The sequence below is a fragment of the Mauremys mutica genome, chromosome 13 (assembly GCF_020497125.1).
Source record: "Mauremys mutica isolate MM-2020 ecotype Southern chromosome 13, ASM2049712v1, whole genome shotgun sequence".
NCBI lineage: Eukaryota > Metazoa > Chordata > Testudines > Geoemydidae > Mauremys > Mauremys mutica.
The window spans coordinates 1,098,068-1,118,152 of record NC_059084.1 but is presented as its reverse complement, the minus strand read 5'-3'; positions in this window follow the sequence as shown (position 1 = coordinate 1,118,152).

Below are 20,085 nucleotides of genomic sequence, written 5' to 3'. Positions count from 1 at the left end.
ATGGAGAACAGATATGCTTTGAATGATTAACTACTGATTTCTATGGCCCTGAGAGACTTTGAAAAGCTTCCCCCCTCTGCTTGCCCCAAAAGAGGATCCCTCTAGGAAGTAAAGACAATAAGAAAATAGTTCGTATTGTGTGAGACACAGTCTAAGGACCAACAGATCAGCCCAGGTCAGGAGTTCTACTCCTCAAGAATAGAAACTAAAGTGGCTAAAAGAGACCTGTTCATCACCTAGGCATGAATCTCCCAAAATGTTCATATGGATAAAACCTCTTTCTTCTCCCAAGCTAGCTGAAAAGAATCCCAGGTTGCCAAGCACAGGTGACACTCAGCTTTCTTATGCAAGTGACCCATTGCACATTGTGCATGGAGCAAGAGATGGGTGCGGAAGCTGCAAGTTAAGCAAACTAGAAATGTGGCTTGAAGGTCAAATTGGGCAAACTGCTGGGTACCCCAAGAAATTCACCCCAAATTATAAACTCTGCATTGTTTCCCTTGTAAATCAAATAGACCAGGGACAGCCCATCTTTCATCCCAGATTAGAAGCTGCCCACTTGTTTGCCTTGTGAGTCAGATCTACATCCTTCTACATGTGGATCGTGTCTCTTGTTCTAACTACAGTGAAATGCTGACATACAGTCAATGAATGGATGGCGTCTGGCCTCCAGATTTAGAAGATTAGGAGGGATTTTGCTGGTTTTCATTGTAAATAGTTGTTGTGCTCTACCAGTGAGAGGAAGTGTCTGGCACAAGGAAGAAAAGAGGTTGAAACGTATAAACCAGGGTGTGACTTTGGAATATTAAGAGAAATGGCTTAAGGGCTAATAATGAACTACAGACCTTGAAAGGAATCAACATAAAAATCCTCCTATAAGAAAAAGACTGAAGACATTTGTTATACACCATCACCATCTGCTGGGTACCAATGGAAGCAGCAGAGGATCAGAGCTGAAATCTGAGTCCTCACTTGGCATGTGACCAATAGAAATCAGAGGGTGGGGCCCTCCAAGGAGCCCTGAAACTAGAGCAGAACCCTAAGCGTGGCCAAGGCCTGGACCAGCCGTGTGGAAAGGCTCTCCCCCATCCCAGGGTTCTGAGGAGAAGAAGTGATCAATTGTATTTCCACTTCTATGGGTAAGGTCGGTACCTGTCGGTTACCTTGCTGAGTCTACACTCACTAGTGAGACCCCAAGTAACCAGAGTTTCCGCTTTAACTCCTTTATACATCCAAACAAATCAGCCTAAGAGTATGTCTAGACTACGAAATTAGGTCAATTTTATAGAAATCGATTTTTTAGAAATCGATTTGATACAGTCGATTGTGTGTGTCCCCACTAAGCACATTAAGTTGGCGGAGTGCGTCCACAGTACCGAGGCTAGCGTCGACTTCCGGAGCGTTGCACTGTGGGTAGCTATCCCACAGTTCCCGCAGTCTCTGCCGCCCACTGGAATTCTGGGTTGAGCTCCCAGTGCCTGATGGGGCAAAAACATTGACACGGGTGGTTCTGGGTACATGTCGTCAGGCCCTGCTCCCTTCCTCTGTGAAAGCAACAGCAAACAATCATTTCTCACCTTTTTTCCTGGGTTACCCGTGCAGACACCATACCACGGCAAGCATGGAGCCCACTCAGCTCACCGTCACCTGTGACGATGCGGTCCTGGCGGGACCCAACTGAGAGTGCCAATTCAGGCCCAATTGCTCAAACAGGGCAGTCACAGCCCTAGGCTGGGGTTTTTCCACCTCTAAGGCAAACCAAACCAGCCAGACAAAAAGGACTTCGGTCTCACTCCACTGGCTAACCACAAGTCACACAAGCAATTTCCTTAGACACTCCAGTCTCCCAGTATCACCACCAGTGCCACTTGTCCTGGGGATGAATGGATATGAAAACCAACACCCCAATAAAAGAAAACGGTTCTCTCGATCCCAAAGGACCAAGCCCCTGACCCAGGTCAATATACACATCAGATCTTACCCACAAATCATGCTGTTGCCAATCCTTTAGAATCTAAAGGTTTATTCATAAAGGGGAAAAGGTAGAGATGAGAGCTAGAATTGGTTAAATGGAATCAATTACATACAGTGATGGCAAAGTTCTTAGTTCAGGCTTGTAGCAGTGATGGAATAAACTGCAGGTTCAAATCAAGTCTCTGGAGAACATCCCCAGCTGGGATGGGTCATTCAGTCCTTTGTTCAGAGCTTCAGTTTGTAGCAAAGTCCCTCCAGAGGTATGAAGTAGGATTGAAGACAAGATGGAGATGAGGCATCAGCCTTATATAGGCTTTTCCAGGTGTAAGAACCTCTTTGTTCTTACTGTGGAAAGTTACAGCAAAATGGAGTCTGGAGTCACATGGGCAAGTCCCTGCACACCCTGCTGAGTTACAAGGCGTATCTGCCTCCTCTCCATGGGTCAGTTGTGTAGCTGATGGTCCTTAATGGGCCATCAAGCAGGCTGGGCAGAGCTAACACCAACTTGTCTGGGGTGTCACCCAGAAGCACAGCACAGATTTGAAATACAGACACTATAGAGCCAATACTCATAACTTCAACTACAAAATGACACATGCACACAGACAGCATAACCATAACCAGCAACCCATAACCTGGTCTTAGACACCTTATATGACCCCCTTTACATAAGATTTGGTGCCACTACAGGACCTTGGTTGCAAACCATGTTCTATATGGTCCCAGTTTATATCAATAACGTCACATCACCGTACGTCTCCTGGGTGCTGCTGGCAGACGCGGTGCTGCAGTGCTACACAGCAGCAGCTCCCTGCCCTCGCAGCAGCAGACTGCTAGCTGTCATCTCCTGGGTGCTCCTGGCCAACCTTGGTGAGGTTGGTCAGGGGCGCCTGGATAGAAATGAGAGTGACTCCAGGTCATTCTCTTTTTCAAATTCACTCTATTTCCCTGTAAGCCAACTGCCCTCCCCTTCCCCCTTTGATCACCGCTTGCAGAGGCAATAAAGTCATTGTTGTTTCAAATTCCTGCATTAATAATTCGTCACACCAATGGGGGGATAACTGCCACGGTAGCCCAGGAGGGGTGGGGCAGGAGGGAAGGACAAGGCCACACTGCACTTCAAAACTTACTGACCGCCAGCTTTCTGTTCCTTGGGCAGTCCTCTGGGGCGGAGTGGTTGGGTGCCTGGAGGCCCCCCCACCGCGTTCTTGGGCGTCTGGGTGAGGAGGCTATGGAACTTGGGGAGGAGGGCGGTTGGTTACACCGGGGCTGCAGCAGCGGTTTGTGCTCCTGCTGCCTTTCCTGAACCTCAACAGTACGCCGGAGAATATCAGTTTGGTCCTCCAGTAGCCTCAGCATTGCATCCTGCCTCCTCTCAACACGCTGACACCACCTATCAGCTTGATTCCATCACCTCTCCTCTTGCTCCCACCACCTGTCCTCACGTTCATTTTGTGCTTTCCTGCACTCTGACATTGTCTGCCGCCACGCATTCTTTACATGGTCGCATTTTGCCTCTTATATTGAGGGCCTGCCGGTTTGGTGTGAGATCACACACGCAGGGCTGGCGGGCAACAGAATTCGGCTTGCAGGCAGCCATGGTAAGCCACAGTCTTTTGGCTTCTTCAACCTTCATAACATGTGGGAATGGTTTCAAACAGCAGGGCCCTCATGTCCCATACCAAGCACCCGTTGGGTTGGCCATTTAAAAGGAGGGGCTGCGGTTTTCGGGTTAAGGTGCAGCACAAACCCGACTAAACCCCCCCACACACACACTCAATTCTCTGGGATGATCACATCACTCCTCCCTGCACTATGTGGCTAACAGCGGGAATGATTTCTGTTCAGCCACAGGCAAACAACCCAGCAGGAACAGCCACCTCTGAACATCCCCTTAATAAAATTCCCCTATTTCAACCAGGTGACCATGAATGATATCACTCTCCTGAGGATAACGCAGAGAGATAGAGGATTCCACTCCATCCCCATACACGTTAACAGACTTTTCCAGTAGCTGTACTGGCTGCGAATGCATCCCGTGTCTTCAGGGAAAATTAATCATTAAACATGCTTGCTTTCAAACCATGTATTATATTTACAAAGGTACACTCACCAGAGGTCCCTTCTCTGCCTTTAAGGTCCGGGAGCCCACCTTGGGTGGGTTAGGGGGGTACTGGCTCCAGGGTGATAAACAGTTCCTGGCTGTCAGGGAAAATGGTTTCTCTGCTTGCTTGATATGTGCTATATTCAACCTCCTCCTCATCATCATCATCTTCCTCGTCCCCAAAATCCTGTTGCGTGAGAATCCATTGACGGAGTCCATGCACAGAAAAAGAAAAAAAAGAAAATAACTGGAGATATACCAATCTCCTAGAACTGGAAGGGACCTTGAAAGGTCATCACGTCCAGCCCCCGCCTTTGCTAGCAGGACCAATTTTTGCCCCAGATCCTTAAGTGACCCCCTCAAGGTTTGAACTCACAACTCCTAGGTTTAGCAAGCCAATCCTCAAACCACTGAGCTATCCCTCCCTCCAGAGGTGGGGTAGTTGTAGGGGCACTCCCTAGAATGGTATGCAGCTCATCATAGACACAGCATCTCTGACTCTTTGGTAGGCTTGCCTGAGCTCCTTAAGTTTCACGCGGCACTGCTGCAGGTCCCTGTTATAGCCTCTGTCCTTCCTGCCCTTGGAGATTTTTTCAAATATTTGGGCATTTTGTCTTTTGGAACCGAGTTCGGATAGCACGGATTCGTCTCCCCATACAGCAAGCAGATCCCGTACCTCCCGTACGGTCCATGCTGAAGCTCTTTTGCGATTCTGGGACTGCATGGTCACCTGTGCTGATGAGCTCGCCACACTGGCCAAACAGGAAATGAAATTCAAAAGTTCGCAGGGCTTTTCCTGTCTACCTGGCCAGTGCATCTGAGTTGAGAGCGCTGTCCAGAGCGGTCAAAATGGAGCACTCTGGGATAGTTCCCGGAGGCCAATACCATCTAATTGTGTCCACACTACCCCAAATTCAACCCAGCAGGGTCGATTTCAGCGCTAATCCCCTCATCTGGGAGGAGTACAGAAATCGATTTTAAGAGCCTTTAAGTCATCAAAAATGACTTAGTCATGTGGACGGGTGCAGGATTAAATTGATTTAACACTGCTAAATTCAACCTAAACTCGTAGTGTAGACCAGGGCTAAGAAAGATTGAAACCAATAACTTGAAGCAATGGCTTTTGCTAGTCTAAACTTGTCCATTCAAACTGCAGGGACCACGTTTGTCAAAGTGCCTTAAAGACAAGGGCATCCTTGGAGGTGTGAGGAACCTGCTCGGCACTGAAGAACTGAGAGTTGAACATAAGTCAGTGTAATAAGAAATCTTGGTAATTACATTAGTCCTTGGTGTAAGTTTTGAGCCTCAGCCCTAGTCTGTGATAATTGCTGGCCAGACTGTATTGTGTGTCGTACACACCTATACCAGTGGTTGTGTGTACCCTTGCCTGGTGAACATACTGACGTGGTTCTGGGTGAATTAACTGTACGTTGGTTAAGAATAACCCAGTGTCCTGGTTTGAGAAATCCTGTTCAAGTTAAACACCGCCCTGAAAAGAAGCTAGCGTTCAGTCCATAGGCTAACGCTGCCCAGACTCCGTCAAAGGGGTATTGCCTATCACACTTCCCCTGCCAGTATGCCTCAGCTTTAAAATCTAACTGGCTCCTCAGCAAAGACGGAAAATTGACACCCTTTCTCGCTTACCCTGCCCCACCCCACAGGGACTCGGGCACCCGGCCGCGCTGTGGGCAGGCAGAGGGATCCCCCAGTTTGCCAGGACTCTCTGAATCCTCTCCCCCTGCTCACCCTATGGGAGCCCTGGCAAAGAGGAAGGGCCAGGGGCAGAATAAGGGGGGCCACCCCAGGCCTCCTGCCCCCCTGCAACCTCCACCCCTGCCTCTCTCTCAGTGCCCCAGAGCATGAGCTCTTGTCTCCTCCCCTCTGCCTGGGGGCCGACAAGGGGATTCGGCCAGTGCTCTCCCCGCAGGGGGCACCTCTTGTGAGGCCAGACAGACTCACTACAGCCTACACACTGGTGTCATGATCTGTAGCTAAAAGGTGGCATGTGAGACATCACTGGAAAACTAATACCTCACACTTGTGTGCGGGGTGCACAGGCTGTGTACAATGAGCCGTGGATATGTGATCGAATGATGGTCTAATGGTTTTGGCAAGCAGTGCACAAGGCCAGTCTACCTAGACCAGTGGTTCTCAACCTATTTACCATTGTGGGTCACAGGTTGAGAATCACCGTGCTCCCCCAAACCTCCCACAGTCCCCTCTGCCCGGAGACTCCTCCACAGAGCAGGGCCTAAAACCTGGGAGTGCTGCGGCACCCCCACAAACCCCTAGTTCCCAGCGCTCCTAGCCCCTCACTGCCCAGAGAATCCCCCTCCCCACAAACCTGCCCAGAGACCCCCTCTCCTTCACCACCGCCCCCCCCCCTCGGCTGGCAGAAGCGCTCCAGCAGGCTGCCAGATGCTGTCTCCCCCTCAGCCAGCCCCACCCCCTTTCAGATCAGAGGGGCACATTTTGAATTGTTTTTAGCATACAGTTGGGCCGCAGCTGTGTGCTAATTGGGCCGCAGGCAGGCATGGACAATGAAGGGCTATTTAATTAGAAAGTAAGCAATGCTAGCAAGCAGGGTAGAGGACAGTGTAGCATCTGCACACCAGCAGGAGAGAGAAACTTTGCCTGGGCTACAAAGTCAGGGTGTCTGAACCTGACATGATAAACAATCAAATCAACTGATTGTACCCAACGTTACTGTGGTAGAAAAGTGTATCAAGGAAGGACATTTATGAAAGCTAATGACAGGCTGGTAATTAAAATCATTGTGAAATGTCTGTATTAGCACCATGTGAGGAATCATGGATACTCACTGTCATGATGCTTTACAGTCTGTGATTAGAAATGGTTTAAACCAGGCAAGTCAGGAGAGTTGATAAACAGGTTCTCTCCCAGCCAGGAGGGAAGACCGTCTGTCTGCAATGAAACTAAGCCAGGTGTCAGCAAAATAGGAGCCAATTTACATACAAAGCAGCAGGGTCCTTCAGCCAAGGAGGTTGAAGTCTCTGGGAACTGATAATATAGGTGAGAAACCTGCTTAGGCAAAGCTCTTTCACCTAGAAAGACAAGAGAAACCAGCCCCTTGCACTGCGGTGGAAGGTCCTGATGGAGAGTCAGCCATGCCTGGAAAGAAAAAGTTGGTAAGAAATGTACCTTGAACCAAGGCTGATGCTTGTTGAGTTAAGGCTTCTCCACTAGACAGCGTGTTTTTACTGTCTGTCTGCTGATGGCCCTTTGTAACTTTATTCCTTCTCCTGTGTCCTTCTGTTAATACATTTGTTTTAGTTTTACAGGAAACCAGCTCAGTGCTGTGCTTGAAGGGAAGGGCGTAGCCGTAAAGTGACTAAGCTGTAATGTGCTTTTGTCTCTGTAAAGGAGCAAACAAATGGGATTGTTTCTCTGCGTGCTCCAGGGGGGCTGGACACCTCAGAGCAGGCGGCTTTGGGGAAATGCTGGGCCTGGAAGTGTGCTGGGGTCACCTCTGCAAGGTAACCCAGGCTGGTGCAGACCACTGTAGGCAGAGTGCTGCCCCAGGGCTTCACAGCACACAGGGACCGGCATGCCTGTCAGCTGGCTGTTGGTGTCTGGGCTGTGAACCGCAGCAGCAGAGCATTTCAGGTCCAGAACTAGAGGGCAGGCAGTGACATAACCCTCCACTGGGCTGGGTTGCACCCAAAACATGATAGCCGTTGTAACCATCCCAGGCAGGCTCCTGAGGGCAGTAGGGAGGCTGCTGAGTGAGGTGCGACTGAGACCTGGCCCACTCCAGGGTTAGATGCTGTAAGATGTGAGAACTCCCACCACCACCTCCTCTGAGCACGTTGAGCCGGGGCTGAGACTGTCCTCTCCAGTGGAGTCCTGATTCCACCATCCCCATTCCCTGCCGGAGGAATCCATCCCATGGCAGAGCCTGCAGAGCTGCTCTCTCGCTGGGCTCCCAGGGGCATTAAACCTGCAGTCACAAGTCAGTACAAAAACTCAATTTCATCCAGGAACAAAACATCAACAAGCTGGGATCTGGGGGCAGCTGCTGGAGATTGGTACCTGCAGCCTGGGGAATTTTAGGTTAATTCTCTTCGTTCTCCAGGCCTCCCTGCTTCTTTCAACAAGCATCCCCTCCTGCAAGTGTCTTCACGGGGAAGGGCTCCCAGCAACCTTCGACCCTCTGGCCTCATCACGGGGTGCTGCAGGGCCCGTTCTTCCCCTGGCATCTCCCCCACTCTATCTGTTTGGGCCTTGAGGAGCTGAGCCAGGATGAAGCCAACAGATTCTACAGAATTTGTTTTAAAACAATCTATAGAATGGAGCAGTGATTATGTGACCCTTCTGCCAGGTGGAGCCAGCAGCAACCAGAGCTGGGTTCAATATCTGGGGTGTCCTTTCCATTGCTACAACACAGAACCAGCTCGAGCCCCCACCTAGCGACCTGGGACAATTACACATCACCCCTGGGTGCCTCTAAGAGGCAATACTTCCCAACTCGCAAGCACAGAGTCTGAGTGTAGAAAAGAAACTTTTACTAAAAGGAGGGAAGTAACTCGGCATGAATTTGGGGAAACACCACAAACAGGGCTCATAAACGTAAACCATGAGCAAAAGACCCACCCCCAAGTAGGGTGGGCAGTGTCCTTTTCCCCTCAGGTTCTTAAATCCAGAAACCCAACAGTCCCTTTAACGTGCCCGTCCCTTCTCTGCACCCCACTCACAGTTGCTGTCTTTGGCCAGTGCAGCCCCAGAGTTCAGAGGTTCATCTGCAGAGTTCACCTCCCACCCTGGGTGGAGGGGGGTAAAAAGGCACCTTACACGCTCCACTGCTTGGGCACTTGTTCACCGCACCTCTCTGCCAGCCGCCCTGCTGGCCGCTCATTCGCCAGCTGCCTGCCAGTCACCTGCCTTTCGGCTGTGACCTCTGCACATCAGTTTCTTCATAATTTTCAGCTCTTTTCAGGCTGAGCAGAAACACGGCCCTACTACAGCTGATTTCAGATCTGATTGAGCATTTAAAATAAAAGAGGCTCCTAATGGAGCCTATTTATCTCTTTCTTTGAACAGTGCGGGGAACAGGTTAAACCAGTCAAGGAAGAACACTTGGGGAAGGCTCCACACTCTCTGGCTAGGACACTTGTCCTCTCCCCTCTTAATTTCACAGGGCTCTGGCATTCGAGCCCCTGGCTTAACAAGGCCCTTTTCGCTGCGGTGACCCCCTTATTTGGAACAGGTTAAGCCCAGTTCTGCTTCCCACTATTCATACAATAATGCCAACAACATTGGTAACAGCATTTCACTACCCACCCCTGCATTCAGTACTAAAGTGATTTGTAACCCAGCACCAGCCAAAGTGGAAACCTGTGAGCCACACGCGCTAGCTGCTGGATATCATGGCAGAGTAGGTGTGTTCATGTAAATACAGTTTGCTCCGGAAGTCTCCCCGCCTCCCAGCTAGCTGTCAGGGGAGAATTCATTCAGTTCATTTAGACCCTTACAATGTGATGACTTTTATATGCTTCTGAACCATCCTGCAGGCTCCTACCACAGGAGTAAAATTCTGTTGGAAACTCAGCTGAGTGGGGAAAGCCTGACCCTCTTTTCGTAGCATTCCCCCCGGGAGACAGGTCATCTTGTCTGCTCCTGTCTTTGGATTCGGGGAAGTTCAGCATTTCCCATGTTCCCTGGACTGTGAACCACTCGTGAACCTCTGTGTCACAGAGTCCTGTGGCACCTTATAGACTAACAGACGTATTGGAGCATGAGCTCTCGTGGGTGAATCCCACTTCGTCAGACACAGGTCTGGATTCACCCACAAGAGCTCATGCTCCAATACGTCTGTTAGTCTATAAGGTGCCACAGACTCTTTGTCGCTTTTTACAGATCCAGACTAACACGGCTCCCCTCTGATATCTGTGTCACAGGCTCCCATGTGCTGCTTCGGCCCATCACACCCCGTGTGCTCTTCTCCGGGGGCCCTGGCTGGCCCCCTGGGGCCTAGAATCAGAGACTTTCGCCAGTGGCTCAGCCCTAGTGCTCATGTGTGGGGGAGGATCCACAAACTGTCCCGGAATGGGGCAGGTTCATTTATTTAGGGACAGGTGCTGCTTCCCTCCAGTCTCCTCAGCGTCACAGGATTGGGCCCATATACTGCAGACTTGGGTCTGCCAGCATCACAGTGACGACTGGCTCGCCGGAGGAGGGGCAGTAGATGAAGCCGATGGAACCGAGTTTAAACATCTCATTGACTGGCCGCCTCTTCTCACAGCTTCCTTGTGTTCATGGCCGCGCTCCCCGCCCACCAGCAGAAGGGTGAGTGAGGAATGAGGCTCCCACCCTATGCCAACCTGTTCCCAGCATATGGCAGCATTATTCCACCCACTCCGCCATTCCAAACTGAAACCACACCCAGGCGGGCAGGATTTGTGTACATTGCACACTCGTCCTCCGGGCCAGCCAGCCAGGCCAGTAACTAGGGCACCGAGTTTCATCTGGCAGGATTTCAGCATGGACACCGGCTCTGTGCTCAGCCCAGGCCCATCACGAGTGACATGCAACAGCTGCTGTGCTTTGGGGAGCTCGAGCTGCTCCCCAGCCCACGGCTGACACGTGAGTGCCCTGAGCAGATCCAGGCCTGGCTGCTCCCAGGAGACCCTCCTCTAGCAGGAAGTGAGGAGAGAGAGAAACCTCTGCAGCCTCGCCTTGTGGCTGCGGCAGTGTCCGGTGAGCGGCGCCATCGCGGGGGAGACGGGTCTAGGAGCCTGGCACTGAGGCGGCACTTCCCAATTTCCAGCTTCTCAGGCACTTAGAATTGTTGGGGAAAATCCCCGTCTGGCTTGAAATGTCTCCTGCCTGTTCCCAGCTTAGTGAGGAACTTGGGGTAAAATCCCACTGGGCTGGTTTCTCGGGTCTCTCTCCTGCTGCGTCTAAGCTATGCCTCTAGGCAGTGCAGGGCTTTACTTCAGCTTGCAACTTTGCTCAGATTTTTCCTACACTGGTGATTTCAGCCTCCTCACCAGACGAAAACCACCCGCGGGCAGAGTCGGGTTGAGAGCAGGGGGCAGTCTCCTCAGGGCAAGAACCACACTCAGATGCAGTTTTCCCCAACCCCACCGTTAGAACCAGGACCGGGGCAATGGACTAGGGAACCCAGGGTGTGGCAGGACATTCAGAGTCCAGGCTACATGTGACTAATCCAGCCCCACTGAAGTAAGAGAGGCCCAGGAAAGGCCCCAGGTTTCTGTGGGACACTTGCCAAGTCCCTGATTTTCGATGATGGGGGAAGGGAGATCACCTGCCTCGGGGTTCCTCAGGTGCAAAGGAGACGTGTCACAGGGCGTGGATGGAAGCTCAGGGAGGCCAATCCCGCCTCCCCACCCAGTTCCGTCCATGAGAACGAGGGGCCAAGAGATCCCGGGAAGGGGCAGGGCATTCCCAGAAAGAACAGGGATTAGCCCTTCGCCCAGCGGGGGCAGCCTGGGGGTTCCCGGCCCTGGCTGAGCCCGGGGGCATGGACTGAAGTGGGCGGTGAAGGAGGCAGCGTGTGTGGCTCCAGTCTGTGAGCTCAGAGCGAATGCAACCCCAGGCTGCGGGCGAGAGGGGGCCCTCCCTCTGCGGTCCCAGCCACACCCAGGGCAGAGTTTGAAGCCTGGCTTGGCTCAGTTCCGGGCACTCAGACCCAGCTCCTGGCTGCACCAGGGAGTCAGGGGCATCTTCCCACCCCTGGGGCGAGCTGATGCCTGTGTCTGGTGAGGGGGAGGAAGACGGGTACAGAGCGGACCAGCCCTCCCCACCCGTCAGACCATTCCCATCTGCCCACACAGGGTGAGGCTCTCTCTCCACAGACTGCCTCGGCTCCCTGCATGGCCGGTTTTCTCCCTGCCACGCCCTGGGTTCCCTACTCCATTGCCACGGTCCAAGAAGACCAGGCCCCGGTGCGGCTGTCCTGCCGTGGAGGGACGACTTGGGGTTCACGCCCTTTGGACAGCCTGGATATGCCCTGCCATGGCCACTGGGCTCTGGATAAGCTCACCTCGTGGAGTCACAGGGGAAGGCAGGCGGTAGAGATAACCGTCCCCCTCTGCTGCCAGTGCCCTCAGGTTTCATCCCCTCCTTCCGGACCATGGGAGAGAAGCAATGGCTCTACACCGAGGCCTGAAGCACGGCCTCAGTCGCACTGCCCTTGGCCTCGGGTAGGGTGACCAGACAGCAAGAGTGAAAAATCAGGAGTGGGGGGGGGGGTAACAGGAGCCTATATAAGAAAAAAACCCTCAAAACTGGGACTGTCCCTATAAAATCGGGTTATCTGGCCACCCTAGCCATGGGCCACGGTGCGGTGTGGTGCTGTGCAGCCATGGGTCTCCCTCCGCAAGGCACCGCGCTGGGCTGGCCTGGGCTGGCAGTGCAGAGAGACTGAGGTTAGCGATGCTGAGAGCAGGGCAGAGGGGCGCCCCCGACAGCAGCACAGCTCGCGAGGAGACCTGGCGGGGCTGATCCTCATCCATCAGCATGGCTGAAAGGAAGGTTTTGCCTGTGTGACGTTATTGACATAATCTGGGACCATATAGAACATGGTTTGCAACCAAGGTCCTGTAGTGGCACCAAATCTTATGTAAAGGGGGTCATATAAGGTGTCTAAGACCAGGTTATGGGTTGCTGGTTATGGTTATGCTGTCTGTGTGCATGTGTCATTTTGTAGTTGAAGTTATGGATATTGGCTCTATAGTGTCTGTATTTTAAATTTGTGCTGAGCTTCTGAGTGACACCCCAGACAAGTTGGTGTTAGCTCTGCCCAGCCTGCTTGATGGCCCATTAAGGACCATCAGCTACACAACTGACCCATGGAGAGGAGGCAGATACGCCTTGTAACTCAGCAGGGTGTGCAGGGACTTGCCTATGTGACTGCAGACTCCATTTTGCTGTAAAGCCTATAAAATGCTAATGCCTCATCTCCATCTTGTCTTCAGTCCTGCTTCATACCTCTGGAGGGACTTTGCTACAAACTGAAGCTCTGAACAAAGGACTGAATGACCCATCCCAGCAGGGGATGTTCTCCAGAGACTTGATTTGAACCTGCAGTTTATTCCATCACTGCTACAAGCCTGAACTAAGAACTTTGCCATCACTGTATGTAATTGATGGGAGCTGTAGGCTCCTGCTTAGCAGATCCACCACATGCCTCTGGTTAGCCCCTTCTGCCCCCACAGCATGTAAATCTCAGCCAGGCTTGGCCTGGGCACGCAGATGAGCTCCCCGTAGCAGCATGAAGCCAGGAGCCACGGGCTAAGCTGAGTCTGTCAGGCTGGACGGGAGATGCCATACTCCAGGGGAGTGGGGCCAGCCACCCCCACACCCATCCCGGAGCCCAGCACGGCGGTGGCAGGGTTTGCTCCCAGCTCACTGTGATTTAAGCTCTCTTTGTTCCTGCTGCACCTGGCGTTTGTCACCAACACAACGACCATCTAGGACACGAAGCCTCGTGTCCAGCCAGGTGGGAGGATCTGAGCAATGTATGGGGGGTCTGGCACCTCTCCTTCTCCCCTGTCCTGTTGGAGGTGGTCAGGGTCTCCTTTGGGATCCTCCCCAGGGTGGAAGCCAGGCGAGGGAAAGTGCCCTGAGCAGCCTGCAGAGTCGGCAGAGGGGTAAGGATCAGGCCGTGATGACCTGGCACGTTTTGTCCCCTAGAACAATAGTGCATTGGTAACAGGATATCCCTCAAAAAACCCACTGGAGCAGCTCACAGCTGCTTGCAGTCTCAGCCCCACATGGCTGCCGGGGGGCGGCAGGGCTGAGGCCCCCTCCTGCTTGGAGGGCTTGTGACTAAGGGGGATCAGGGATAAATGCCAAGCAACCCCAGTGCAGCCTGCCCCACCTCAACCTCCCGCCCCAGCAGGGCAGGGGCAGCACAGCGGACCAAGCCCGACGTGCGTTGTGAGGTAGGCTGGGGAGCAGGTGAGGCGTGTGCTGAGTCAGTCCCAAGGGGGAAAGGGGCCCCCTCTCCCCCGCAGCCTGGGGTTGCATTTGCTCTGAGCTCACAGACTGGAGCCACACACGCTGCCTCCTTCACCGCCCACTTCAGTCCATGCCCCCAGGCTCAGCCAGGGCCGGGAACCCCCAGGCTGCCCCCGCTGGGCGAAGGGCTAATCCCTGTTCTTTCTGGGAATGCCCTGCCCCTTCCCGGGATCTCTTGGCCCCTCGTTCTCATGGGCGGGGCTGGGTGGGGGGGCGGCACTGCCCCCTGTACCTTGGGGTCGGGGATTGCCACTAGGCAGGTGAAGGGAGGTCACCCATCCTGGGCTACTGAGGTGGAAAGAGCCTGGCCAGAAACAGGGTGCTGGAGCCAAGGACCCCATCTTGGGGCAGCACCCAGCGGTGAAGTGAAGGCCCAGGGCCTCGCACGAAAGGGACAGCGTGACGCTCTGAGGCAAAGTGGGGCTGTGACCCCCGGGATCTGCTGGCCCCCTGGGAGTCACATGACCACCATGACAGGCACCAGCAGGGCAGCCCAGCCAGAGTCCTGTGGCCCTGCCCAAGGCAGGGTGCGGCCTGGGGGAATCCGAACGGCTCCCCCAGCTTGGGAGAGGGAGGGCGGGCAGCACAAGCTGCATTTCTAGCAGCCACCCGCCCCACAGCTGCCATCCAGGCTGGTCTGTGTGCACGGAGGGCTCGCTGCTCCAACTCAGGCTTCCCTGCCACAGGCAAAGGCGGGGTGAGGTCAGAACTGACGAGAGAGACCAGTTCAGTCTGGGCCCTGCACCCCAAACAAGAGCCTGCTTTGGCTGTGGTGACCGGGGATGCTGAATGCACGGGGGACAGGCTGCTTGTTTAAACAGATCCCAGCTCCCGGTGACCCATCACCCCTCTAGTGCATGGAGCCCACCTGGCCCCTCCAGCCTGGCCTTGCACTGGGGCATGTTTGGGGTGTGTGCAGGTTTCCAGGCTGTGCAAGCAGATGGGGAACTGGCTGGAGCAGCCCATCAGCACACAGTGCTACAGTCAGTGCACGTTAGCACAACATCGCACCCACATTTGGGCCCTCTCAGCTGTCTGGGAAAGGTCTGGCTCTGGCTCTGAGCTCCGACAGCAGCATGGACTGGGGCTGACGCACCGTGCTGTCAGCTACCCCCGAATCATTCCTGAGTAGTCAGCAGCACCCGCCGGAGAGGGGAAGTGGCTCACCCGCCCTGCGCAATCACCATCCTCCCCAGAGAGGCACTCGCCACCAAGGATTCAACCCAGACCCAGACACATGGAGCAAGTGCCTGTCCCCAAAGGCCTGATCCCCTGGGCCCCACTTGGGAGGAGAGAGCTCACAGCCTGTCAGACACTGTCTCACAGCAGAGTGACTGGAGAGGGGCAGGCTGGGAAAATCCCCCTGGCTCACCCCAAACCTTGGCCTGTTCCCCAGCCGGACCCAGCGCCAGGCTCTGCACAGTGTGTATGTGTGGCGAGGGAGTCAGGCCGCTCTGCCCAGTGCTGCCAGGGACGTGGCCGGCTCTGCTAGTGTCTGCCTCCCAGCTTGAGGCACGTGGTGCGAGGCCAATCAGCCTCAGGGCAGAGCCAGGGGCAGGGCTGGAGACATAAAGAGGGTGAGCAGGGGGGTGAAGGTCCTGGCAGCAGAGCAGCAAGCGACGGGGGGGCCTGATCCCTGCAGCTCCTTGGAGAGCCCCTGCGTGGCCCTGCCCAGATGCTCTGTGGGGTCCTGGCTATGGGGGATTTGGGCCTGGAGCAATTTGGGAGCTTGCAGTGACTGAATCCAGGGGCTGGGCCGCTGCAGTGGTTAGTCCTGGCAGCCACGCGGTCGAAGCACTCGCACACACAGTTTGTTACACAGGGACAGGCTTTACTAAGCCCTTCACGGGGTGCTGCTGGACAGCGGCTGGGCACACGCTCGCTCCCCCACCACACCCACCCAGCCTCTTGCAGGAGGCACCGGTGACGTCATGTGGCAGCTGGAGTCCGAGGGCAGCTGGAGCAGCCAAAGGGGCTGGGCAGAGGGAGGGGAGCAGAGGGAGGTCCCTGGAAGTGGGGCCTTTGCAGGCTGATCTGTTCTCGGCAATTGTCTTGTGTAGGTCACGGGGACGGAGGCAGCATGTCCCCTCTGGCGCCTGGGTTCAGGCAGACGGGTGTTTGGGAGACCCTGGGAAGTAACATGAAGCTGTCAGAGCCCTGCTCCCATATCACTGCTCCCCACACGCCCAGGCCAGCGCCGTGACTGGGGGTACATGTAAACTGGAGTGACTCTAGTGGAGGCACATGAGTGTGGAAATCCAAGAGCCGGGGGTAGGGGCTGGCTAATGGGGCTGGGGTCCTGGCCCTTGACTGTGTGCCCCCGATTCCTCCCACCTGCTCAGATATGGGCACATCCCCCACCCACCCCCAGCCCTGGCAGCCAAGGCTCACTGCGGAGCCAGGTATTAAACTCACCTCCAGACACTCTCATGCACTGGTGGCCACACCCATTACTGCAGCACTTTTCTCCTTCAGAACAGCGACCGTCAATGCCGCATAACTCCACGCAGGGTCCAGCGCCGAGCGGCTTTGGGCAGCTCCCACGGCTCCCTGGGACACAGAAGGATCATGGGGCCATGAGACACCCGCCCTGATGCTCAGCTGCCCCAGCTCGCTGTGGGAATGAGGGGGGAGCTGAGGGAAACGGGCCAGAGCAGGACTGAAGAGAGACCCCAGCCAGGGAGCCCTGGGCGCCCCTCAGAGCCGCTGGGGGAGAGAGGGGCCTGGCCAGGTGAGGGAGGGCAGCTTAACCCCCCGGCTGCTTGTCGGCACCAGTGAGTGACCATCGCTGTGGCAATGCCAGCGCTTCTCCCACTGCCTCCGCGCGCCAGGGAGCGTCGCCTCAGCCACTTGTAGTGATGTGGGACCCAAAAAACTCACTGCTTTTTAAAAGCATATTCCTCCCAGGGGTCCAATGGGGCAAACGTCTGAATGGCCCCTGCTTCCCAAAGACGGTGCTGCTGGCCAGGGCCTGGAAAACCAGCGCCCGAGAGGGGGCCCAGGCTGGCAGAGACTTTGTGTTCCCAACGGGATGGCCCATCTCAGCCTGAGCCAAAGGGCCACTGCTGACAGCACGGAGACACAGAGCTGCCTCTCAGCCAGGGTGCAGGGCCTGAGGGAGCAGCCAGCCACAGGACCGGTTCACGCTAATGATCCCTGCAGACCAGAGCTGTCAACAGAGGTCCCTCTCCTGCGCCATCTGGAGCCCAGGGTGCAGCCCGGCCAGGGTCAGGGCCATTGAGCTCCTCCACCAGTGCAGTCCTCAGAACGACCGAGTCCAGAGCTTGTGGGTGGCCCGTGTTGGCCAGAAATGGGTTGGACTAGCCAGTCCCCTGCGTCTGAGCCAGGCACTTCCCAGAAGATGAGCCACCGTAGGGCCTGGGAGCTTGGGGACAGAGCAGGATCATAGAGTCTCGTAGGCCTGGAAGGTCATCCAGTCCATCCCCTGCGGTGAGGCAGGACCAAATACACCCACCCCAGCCCTGACAGGTGTTTGTCCAACCTGCTCTTAAACCCGCCGTGATGCGGGTTTCACAATCCCCCTTGGTCACCTGTTCCAGAGCTTAACTAGCCTGAGAGTTAGAAATCTTGTCCTAATAGCTAAGCTGGTTCCTCCTTCTCCTACCCTCGGTGAACAGCTGATCCCGCTCTTCTTTACAACAACCTTTTACAGATCTGAGGGCTTCTTATTCCCCTCTCTGTCGTCTCGTGTCTAGATGAAAGATGCCCAGTTCTTTCAACCTTTCCTCAGAGGCAGATTAGGGTTTTGTGGGGACCTGGACCAGAGCAAGTGGGGACCCCCCACCCCTTCTGCCTGTAGTCCTCCTTGCCCCCCCTCCCTATGCACCTGCCGGGGAAATGGGGTTGGGGCATGGGGGCTTTCCCTGCTCCCCAGCAGGAGCGCCAGGCGGGGCAAGACTCCATGCCCCAACCCCACTCCCCGGCAGAAGCACCGGGCAGGCGGAGCGGGTTGGGGGGGTGGGGCCTCCCATTTTAACAGGGCCCCCCAATTGCCCAGGACCCCTGGGCACAGGTCCCATTGGCTCAGTGGATAATCTGCGACTGTTCATAGGTCAGCTTTTCTACCTCTTATTTTCATTGCTCTCCTCTGGACTCCCTTCAATTTCTCCACGTCTTTCCTAAAGTGCAGCACCCAGAAGTGGACACAATATCCAGCTGAGCCCTCCCCAGTGCTGAGCAGAGCAGGACAATGACCTCCCATGTCTTACATACGCTACGCCTGTTAATACAACCCAGAATAACTTGTACCATTTTTTCAGTGGTATCACCTTGTTGACGCATATTCAATTTGTGATTGACTGTGGCCCCCGATCCCTTCCTGCATACTGTTGCCTAGCCAGTTATTCCCCCCATGGTATGTGTGTGTTTCCCCAGTGCAGAACTTTGCACCTTCCTTTACTGAATTTCATAAATTCTCTCCAATTTATCAAGAGCATTCATCATGGGAGTCTTCTAATCTAACATCTGTGTCACCCAGGGGCGGCTCTACCTTTTTGGCCGCCCCAAGCAGTCATGCGTGGGAGGCGCCCCAGAGCCCCGGGAGCAGCGGACCTCCGGCGGGCATGACTGCGGAGTGTCCGCTGGTCGCGCGGCTCGGCTGGACCTCCCGCAGCTGCGGGCGGTTCGCTGGTCCGGCGGCTCCGCTTGAGCTGCCGCAGGCATGCCTGCGGGAGGTCCAGCCGAGCCGCTGGACCAGCGAACCGTCCGCAGTCATGTCTGCGGGAGGTCCACTGGAGCCGCGGGACGAGCGCCCCCTCCGCAGTCATGCCTGCGGCAGGTCCGGTCCTCTCGGGGCTCCGGTGCACCTCCCGCAGGCATGACTGCGGCAGGTCCGCCGGCCCAGCCTGCCGCCCCCCCCCAAAGGGCCGCCCCACGCGCGTGCTTGCCGCGCTGGGGTCTGGAGCCGGCCCTGGTGTCACCAGCTCTCTCTGTAGCTGTTTTCTCTGTGCTCATCCCTGCAGCAGCTGAGCCCTCCACACTGAGCTGAGAGCTAGGACCACTCTGACCCCCTGGCCTGAGTCTGGGACACCCGCCCCCACTCAGTGCCTGTCACTCAGCATCTCGGGAACTCGCAGTGTGCGGCCAGTCCAGCTGGTCTGTAATCCTGTCTGCTGCTCCAAGGGAATCTCATCCCCTCACCCTGTCTTTGCTGTGGTCAGTCCCATCCCTGTGCCAGTGGCTCTGACAACGGAGATGTTTCTAGTGGTCCCTGTGTCAGGCCACTGATGAGACAAACCAACAAAGGTGTCAGGTATTTCCAAGCACCCACTGCCCCTGCCCCTCCATGCTCTGCTCCCTTCTCTGCCTACTGCCCACACTCACCTCCAGCCGCAGGCAGCAGCTCGGCCCAGAGGGCCAGGAGCCCCAGGAGGAGGAAGATTGCCCCTGACTTCATGGTGCTGCCGGGAGCCGGGTCTGAGTGCCCAGCGCTGAGCCGGGCTGGGATTTAAACCCTGTCCCTGCTGCGGCTGAGAGGGGAGGTGGTTCATGGTGACCTTTTGGCTCCTTCTCTGGCCCAGCACCCAACTCACTGCATTTCACAATAAACCAGTCCCGCCTGTAAGTCCCCGTGCCTGGAACGAGGAAACAACCCAGATCTTGTGGTCTGAAAAACGCCCCCAAAGGAACCTGGAGAAATGGGGACGCCCAGGCTCCAAGTTCCCGTCAGATCCAGGAACTGATAGGAGAACATGCCCACCCCATCCCAGGGGACAGTCTCTGCTCAGTGCCCAAGCCAAGGAGAAACTCTGGCGCACGCGCGTGTGTGTCTGTGTGCACATTGGTGTCTATGTGTACGCACTGGCACGCGTGTGTGTGCGTACTCGTAATTCCTTTCTGATCCTAGGGCTGGAGACAACCCGGCCCATGGAGGAGTGTGAGTCACACTTTACTCCAGACTCGGGGGGGAGCCAGGTCACAGCCCGTTCCACGCTGATTCCCCAGACGGGATTGGCCCTAGGCAAAGGCCCGAGGTGGATTCC